This window comes from Lipotes vexillifer, unplaced genomic scaffold, assembly GCF_000442215.2.
Source record: "Lipotes vexillifer unplaced genomic scaffold, Lipotes_vexillifer_v1.1 scaffold1329, whole genome shotgun sequence".
In the NCBI taxonomy this organism is placed as follows: Eukaryota; Metazoa; Chordata; class Mammalia; order Artiodactyla; family Lipotidae; genus Lipotes; species Lipotes vexillifer.
In genome coordinates this window covers 997,581-1,006,806 of record NW_006797566.1, presented here as the reverse complement: position 1 = coordinate 1,006,806, position 9,226 = coordinate 997,581, and positions in this window count along the sequence as shown.

Below are 9,226 nucleotides of genomic sequence, written 5' to 3'. Positions count from 1 at the left end.
AACAACGGGAGCTACAAACTTGCAGCCTGCAAAAAGGTGAACCCAATCACAGTAAGATAAGCAAAATGAGAAGACAGAAAAACACACAGCAGATGAAGGAGCAGGATAAAAACCCACCAGACCTAACAAATGAAGAGGAAATAGGCAGTCTACCTGAAAAAGAGTTCAGAATAATGATAGTAAAGATGATCCAAAATCTTGGAAATAGAATGGACAAAATGCAAGAAGCAGTTAACAAGGACCTAGAAGAAATAAAGATGAAACAGACAATGATGAACAACACAATAAATGAAATGAAAAATACTCTAGATGGGATCAATAGCAGAATAAATGAGGCAGAAGAACGGATAAGTGACCTGGAAGATAAAATAGTGGAAATAACTACTGCAGAGCAGAATAAAGAAAAAAGAATGAAAAGAACTGAGGACAGTCTCAGAGACCTCTGGGACAACATTAAACGCACCAACATTCGAATTATAGGGGTTCCAGAAGAAGAAGAGAAAAAGAAAGGGACTGAGAAAATATTTGAAGAGATTATAGTTGAAAACTTCCCTAATATGGGAAAGGAAATCGTTAATCAAGTCCAGGAAGCACAGAGAGTCCCATACAGGATAAATTCAAGGAGAAATACGCCAAGACACATATTAATCAAACTGTCAAAAACTAAATACAAAGAAAGCATATTAAAAGCAGCAAGGGAAAAACAACAAATAACACACAAGGGAATCCCCATAAGGTTAACAGCTGATCTCTCAGCAGAAACTCTACAAGCCAGAAGGGAGTGGCAGGACATACTGAAAGTGATGAAGGAGAAAAACCTGCAACCAAGATTACTCTACCCAGCAAGGATCTCATTCAGATTTGATGGAGAAATTAAAACCTTTACAGACAAGCAAAAGCTGAGAGAGTTCAGCACCACCAAACCAGCTTTACAACAAATGCTAAAGGAACTTCTCTAGACAAAAACACAAGAGAAGGAAAAGTCCTATAATAACGAACCCAAAACAATTTAGAAAATGGGAATAGGAACATACATATCGATAATTACCTTAAATGTAAATGGACTAAATGCTCCCACCAAAAGACACAGATTGGCTGAATGGATACAAAAACAAGACCCATATATATGCTGTCTACAAGAGACCCACTTCAGACCTAGAGACACATACAGACTGAAAGTAAGGGGATGGAAAAAGATATTCCATGCAAATGGAAACCAAAAGAAAGCTGGAGTAGCAATTCTCATATCAGACAAAATAGACTTTAAAATAAGGACTATCAGAAGAGACAAAGAAGGACACTACATAATGATTAAGGGATCGATCCAAGAAGAAGATATAACAATTGTAAATATTTATGCACCCAACATAGGAGCACCTCAATACATAAGGCAAAAACTAGCAGCCATAAAAGGGGAAATCGACAGTAACACATTCATAGTAGGGGACTTCAACACCCCACTTTCACCAATGGACAGATCATCCAAAATGAAAATAAATAAGGAAACACAAGCTTTAAATGATACATTAAACAGGATGGACTTAATTGATATTTATAGGACACTCCATCCAAAAACAACAGAATACACATTTTTCTCAAGTGCTCATGGAACATTCTCCAGGATAGATCATATCTTGGGTCACAAATCAAGCCTTGGTAAATTTAAGAAAATTGAAATTATATCAAGTATCTTTTCCGACCACAACGCCATGAGATTAGATATCAATTATAGGAAAAGAGCAGTAAAAAATACAAACACATGGAGGCTAAACAATACACTACTTAGTAACGAAGTGATCACTGAAGAAATCAAAGAGGAAATTAAAAAATACCTAGAAACAAATGACAATGGAGATACAACGACCCAAAACCTATGGGATGCAGCAAAAGCAGTTCTAAGAGGGAAGTTTATAGCAATACAAGCCCACCTTAAGAAGCAGGAAACATCTCGAATAAACAACCTAACCTTGCACCTCAAGCAATTAGAGAAAGAAGAACAAAAAAACCCCAGAGTTAGCAGAAGGAAAGAAATCATAAAAATCAGATCAGAAATAAATGAAAAAGAAATGAAGGAAACAATAGCAAAGATCAATAAAACTAAAAGCTGGTTCTTTGAGAAGATTAACAAAATTGATAAACCATTAGCCAGACTCATCAAGAAAATAAGGGAGAAGACTCAAATCAATAGAATCAGAAATGAAAAAGGAGAAGTAACAACTGACACTGCAGAAATACAAAAAATCATGAGGGATTACTACAAGCAACTCTATGCCAATAAAATGGACAATCTGGAAGAAATGGACAAATTCTTAGAAATGCACAAACTGCCAAGACTGAATCAGGAAGAAATAGAAAATATGAACAGACCAATCACAAACACTGAAATTGAAACTGTGATTAAAAATCTTCCAACAAACAAAAGCCCAGGACCAGATGGCTTCACAGGCGAATTCTATCAAACATTTAGAGAAGAGCTAACACCTATTCTTCTCAAACTCTTCCAAAATATAGCAGAGGGAGGAACACTCCCAAACTCATTCTACGAGGCCACCATCACCTTGATACCAAAACCAGACAAGGATGTCACAAAGAAAGAAAACTACAGGCCAATATCACTGATGAACATAGATGCAAAAATCCTCAACAAAATACTAGCAAACAGAATCCAACAGCACATTAAAAGGATCATACACCATGATCAAGTGGGGTTTATTCCAGGAATGCAAGGATTCTTCAATATACGCAAATCTATCAATGTGATTAACCATATTAACAAATTGAAGGAGAAAAACCATATGATCATCTCAATAGATGCAGAGAAAGCTTTTGACAAAATTCAACACCCATTTATGATAAAAACCCTGCAGAAAGTAGGTGTAGAGGGAACTTTCCTCAATATAATAAAGGCCGTATATGACAAGCCCACAGCCAACATCATCCTCAATGGCGAAAAACTGAAAGCATTTCCACTAAGGTCAGGAACAAGACAAGGTTGCCCACTCTCACCACTCTTATTCAACATAGTTTTGGAAGTTTTAGCCACAGCAATCAGAGAAGAAAAGGAAATAAAAGGAATCCAAATCGGAAAAGAAGAAGTAAAGCTGTCACTGTTTGCAGATGACATGATACTATACATAGAGAATCCTAAAGATGCTACCAGAAAACTACTAGAGCTAATCAATGAATTTGGTAAAGTAGCAGGATACAAAATTAATGCACAGAAATCTCTGGCATTCCTATATACTAATGATGAAAAATCTGAAAGTGAAATCAAGAAAACACTCCCATTTACCATTGCAACAAAAAGAATAAAATATCTAGGAATAAACCTACCTAAGGAGACAAAAGACCTGTATGCAGAAAATTATAAGACACTGATGAAAGAAATTAAAGATGATACAAACAGATGGAGAGATATACCATGTTCTTGGATTGGAAGAATCAACATTGTGAAAATGACTCTACTTCCCAAAGCAATCTATAGATTCAATGCAATCCCTATCAAACTACCACTGGCATTTTTCACAGAACTAGAACAAAAAATTTCACAATTTGTATGGAAACACAAAAGACCCCGAATAGCCAAAGCAATCTTGAGAACAAAAAATGGAGCTGGAGGAATCAGGCTGCCTGACTTCAGACTATACTACAAAGCTACAGTAATCAAGACAGTATGGTACTGGCACAAAAACAGAAAGATAGATCAATGGAATAGGATAGAAAGCCCAGAGATAAACCCATGCACATATGGTCACCTTATCTTTGATAAAGGTGGCAGGAATATACAGTGGAGAAAGGACAGCCTCTTCAATAAGTGGTGCTGGGAAAATTGGATAGGTACATGTAAAAGTATGAGATTAGATCACTCCCTAACACCATACACAAAAATAAGCTCAAAATGGATTAAAGACCTAAATGTAAGGCCAGAAACTATCAAACTCTTAGAGGAAAACATAGGCAGAACACTCTATGACATAAATCACAGCAAGATCCTTCTTGACCCATCTCCTAGAGTAATGGAGATAAAAACAAAAATAAACAAATGGGACCTAATGAAACTTCAAAGCTTTTGCACAGCAAAGGAAACCATAAACAAGACCAAAAGACAGCCCTCAGAATGGGAGAAAATATTTGCAAATGAATCAACTGACAAAGGATTAATCTCTAAAATTTACAGGCAGCTCATGCAGCTCAATAACAAAAAAATAAACAACCCAATCCAAAAATGGGCAGAAGACCTAAATAGACATTTCTCCAAAGAAGATATACAGACTGCCAACAAACACATGAAAGAATGCTCAACATCATTAATCATTAGAGAAATGCAAATCAAAACTACAATGAGATATCATCTCACACCAGTCAGAATGGCCATCATCAAAAAATCTAGAAACAATAAATGCTGGAGAGGGTGTGGAGAAAAGGGAACACTCTTGCACTGCTGGTGGGAATGTGAATTGGTTCAGCCACTATGGAGAACAGTATGGAGGTTCCTTAAAAAACTACAAATAGAACTACCATATGACCCAGCAATCCCACTACTAGGTATATACCCTGAGGAAACCAGAATTCAGAAAGAGTCATGTACCAAAATGTTCATTGCAGCTCTATTTACAATAGCCCGGAGATGGAAACAACCTAAGTGCCCGTCGTCGGATGAATGGATAAAGAAGATGTGGCACATATATACAATGGAATATTACTCAGCCATAAAAAGAAACGAAATTGAGCTATTTGTAATGAGGTGGATAGATCTAGAGTCTGTCATACGGAGTGAAGTAAGTCAGAAAGAGAAGGACAAATACCGTATGCTAACACATATATATGGAATTTAAGAAAAAAAAATGTTATGAAGAACCTAGGGGTAAAACAGGAATAAAGACAGAGACCTACTGGAGAACAGACTTGAGGATATGGGGAGGGGGAAGGGTGAGGTGTGTTAGGGCGAGAGAGAGACATGGACATATATATACTAACAAACGTAAGGTAGATAGCCAGTGGGAAGCAGCCGCATGGCACAGGGAAACCGGCTCGGTTCTTTGTGGCTGTCTGGAGGGGTGGGATAGGGAGGGTGGGAGGGAGGGAGAGAAAGAGGGAAGAGATATGGGAACATATATATATGTATAACTGACTCACTCTGTTGTAAAGCAGAAGCTAACACACCATTGTGAAGCAATTATACCCCAATAAAGATGTTAAAAAAAAAAAAAAAAAGTATATCTTGAATTACTTCCAAAATTAAAATTAGAATAGCAAATAATCAAAGTTTCAGGCATAGTAGTAAGAAGGAAAAATTATCTTAGAATCCTGACAAGGAAAGGAAGTTAGAGAAAAGTAAAAAAGCACATGTGTTTCAAGAATAAAATTTACAAAGTGGTTGAATATAAAATTAAAATTCCTTAAAACTGGGAATAACATTTCCATTTTTGAATTTGTTTAACCTGTACAAGATTTCCCTAAACTTAAAAGGGGGAGGAAGAAATGCTATCCTAAGTTTCTAATGAAATACAAGCTGCTTAAATAACATTTACATTATATTTCCTGTTCAAAAAAAAAAAAATCACCAAAATTTTTCCATGACTACGGAAATGTTGCATCCATTTAGAATAAGTTATTTGAAAACTTACAGAGCACTACACAAAGAAAAAATAATAATCATCCTGTAAGAATAAAAAACATTTTTCTCACTACCAATTTCTCAATGTGATTGTTGATAAAATTCTAAAAATCAGAAGGGGAAAAGGGACCATCAAATGTAATTTACCACAAATATTTATCAGCAGCCACTTAGTCCTGACCACAACAGACGTCCTGCACCAAAAGCTGCTTGTCATCCACCTTCCTGGTGCTTAGAACTAAGCTCACTTGGGTCAAAACAAGTCAACTACCTTTCTTATCAGTAGTAATATACTGGAATAAAAGTATAATTCTGTCTGCCAAGATTCTGTTCTTAAGAATAGTCTTGTAACTATTAAAAGGGGACATTAAATTAGAGCTATTGAAAAGGGTTATCTGCATCTGTAGCTTGACTGGGATAATACTTCTGAGGTCTTGATGTCTAATCAAACGAGAGGAAAGAGAAGCAACTGGAAAAATCAACAAATATCATAACCCCCAAAAAGAGTGAATAAAGAGTAAACTATTGAAAAAAATGTGCAAATGCCAGTAGTAATATGTAAATAAAAGTAGGTTCATACTTTAGAATAGATTCCATGTGCTGTGCAACAAGGAATATTCACACTGACTTAGTATAGTTACAAATCATTAGTCAGAGAAATATTACGTAAGTATTAAAGGATGAAGTAGACTGATGTATACTGACACAGAAAATGTCCACAATATACAACTGTAAACTGGGGAAAAAACCAACAAAACAAAACACCCCAGGTTATAAAATCTGCTAGAATAAGTGTGGTCTCATTAAAACAAACAAACAAACAAACAAACAAATAAATTACAGATATGGCTATGGAAAAACAAAAGAATCTAGAAAGGTATACTGAAACTGTTAAGAATACTTTTCTTCTGTGCATAATGGAATTATGAAGACTTCTTGTTTTACAGATTTTTTTCTCCCTTTAAAACAATAAGCATGTAGTTACTTTTATAATGAAGGGACTGGAGGGGTGGTTAATCCCAGATCTGGGAAAGAAAAGACAAATAGCATAATAAGCCCCTCTACCCCTTCACCAAATGAAAAATCTGAGGGTGACCTCTAAGCTCATGGAATCAGAGAGACTCATATAAAGACCATCAAAGCTGCCCAATGTCCTCTGGGTTCTCTTTCTTTAAAAAGAATCCTATGTAGAACCTCAAAATATAAAAGTGGAACAGTTCTTATTGAAGGAGCTGGGGAATGCTGACAGCTATAGGCGTTAATCCTCCTCACCTCCTGCAGTACCCTCTGAGACTCAGGACTCCACAGAGCACAAGTGGAAATTCCCTGATTAATGCAAGTCTTCCATCGTGCAGTTGGGAAACTGAGACCCAAGAATTAGCCTCCTATTAAGATATCTATCTGCCTGACAGGCTCCAGGGTTATTTTATTTTTTTATTTTTTTGTTTTTCGTTTTGTTTTTGGTTTTCTTTTGCGGTACGCGGGCCTCTCACTGTTGTGGCCTCTCCTGTTGCGGAGCACAGGCTCCGGACGCGCAGGCTCAGCGGCCATGGCTCACGGGCCCAGCCGCTCCGCGGCATGTGGGATCTTCCCGGACCGGGGCACGAACCCATGTCCCCTGCATTGGCAGGCAGACTCTCAACCACTGTGCCACCAGGGAAGCCCTCCAGGGTTATTTTATATACCAGGCATTACAGACACAGTCCTTGGGGCCTGCAAACTTTTCAAATACATAGAGAAAAGTTTAGAGAAAGCTGAAAAGAGAAAAGAACTGCCTCCAAAATACCAAAAGAATGAATAATCAAAAATAATAAATGTCCAGAAAAAGAAAAAGAAGAAAAATAGATATAAAGCTTCTTGACGTTCAACATGATTCAAGCACACTACAGCTCCCTAGTGGCTCTGCAACTGTCCATGTTTTTCTATTATCTGAGGTTCCTGTTTAGCTATACATATCCATCAAAGTAACACAAGCTGGCATCTGCCACTGAGAAAAACAAGTGGAAAAAAAAGCAACAATGAAGGGACATTGTTTTGGCAACTGCAAAGAGACAGAAAAGATATGTTAATCAAATAGGTGGATAACTAGAGATTCAAGGGATAATGAAGTCTGCCCTCGGAGGGTAAAATCAAATTCCAAAAAACTCAAACAGCCTAAAACAATGAGCAAAATATCATAGGATAAATTTTAATAAACATAAACATAATATTCTGAACTTTGGCTTAAAAAAACCCATTGCAGAAGAACATAGGATGGTGAAGACTGTGTCATCACAAGAAAAAACAAAACAAAACAAACAAACAAACAAAAACTCAAGGGGTGCTGGTTCACACTAAATTTAGTATGGAAATAAGCACCATGACAAGCATCATATGTAAAATATGGATAATGAAAGCATCAACCTGATCACACTTGTATTTAGTGCTTGGCACTACACATTTTTTTTTTTTTTGAGTAAAATGTTTTTTATTCTTATCTGTTGATTAGAAGAAAATGAACAGTAACTTTAATATGGGTGTGAAAGGATACTCTACCTGCACTTTACCCTCCCTTCCCTTACTACTCAATATTCACCACTAGGGTCAGGAATTATATTCTTTTGGGGATTATGTTTTTAAATTGTCATTTTGGGAGCATTTATATTACCTCAAGACCAAACTTCAGAACTAGACATTTCCTGTTGTCATTGTACTTTTTTTTTTTTTTTTTTGCGGTATGCAGGCCTCTCACTGCTGTGGCCTCTCCCGTTGCGGAGCACAGGCCCCGGACGCGCAGGCTCAGCGGCCATAGCTCACGGGCCTAGCTGCTCCACGGCATGTGGGATCTTCCCGGACCGGGGCACAAACCCGTATCCCCTGCATCGGCAGGCAGACTCTCAACCACTGCGCCACCAGGGAAGCCCTGTCATTGTACTTTTTAAAGGCACAGATTATATTTCACTGGGACTGTGAAAAAGCCAATATTATAAGGAATAGTTGGAAAAAATATATATGTCTAAACCTAGAGAAGAAAGGGCTTTAGGAAAATGACCTCTTATTAAATATTAAAGAATTATTATGAGGAATTATAAATATCATGTGGCCCTAATAAGAACAAATAGCCAAGAAGTTAAGGTAGACAAGGCAGAACTGAGGCCAGTATAGATCATTCTTCTAACAGGGGTGTGAAAACAGAGCAGGTTGCCAGGAAGCAGTGAGCTCTCCCATCAATAGGTATCTTCATGCAAAGCAAAGACAACCACCTGGGGGCATGGGAGAGGTGGGCTTTACACATATACTAACAAGCCAGCACGCAGAAAGTAAGGGAGCAAAAAACAAAACAAAACAACTCTAAGATTCTGCACCAGGAGATTTTGAACCACAGGGTCCACAAATGTGTATCAGGAAGACTGTCAGGTGAACTGGATACATACCCCAAAGAAGATTCTATACAGTTCTTAACCTTCATCTACTGAGAGAATATAATCTATTGACACATAATTCTGCTGCAGTTTGGGGTATGTACAAATGTACACACAAAGAGAATTACATAGATAATATAAAACAAGCTTTAACTAAAGGTTTTGTCCTCTTTGAGAACTGTAACAGCAGAAACTGAAGTCTTCCTAG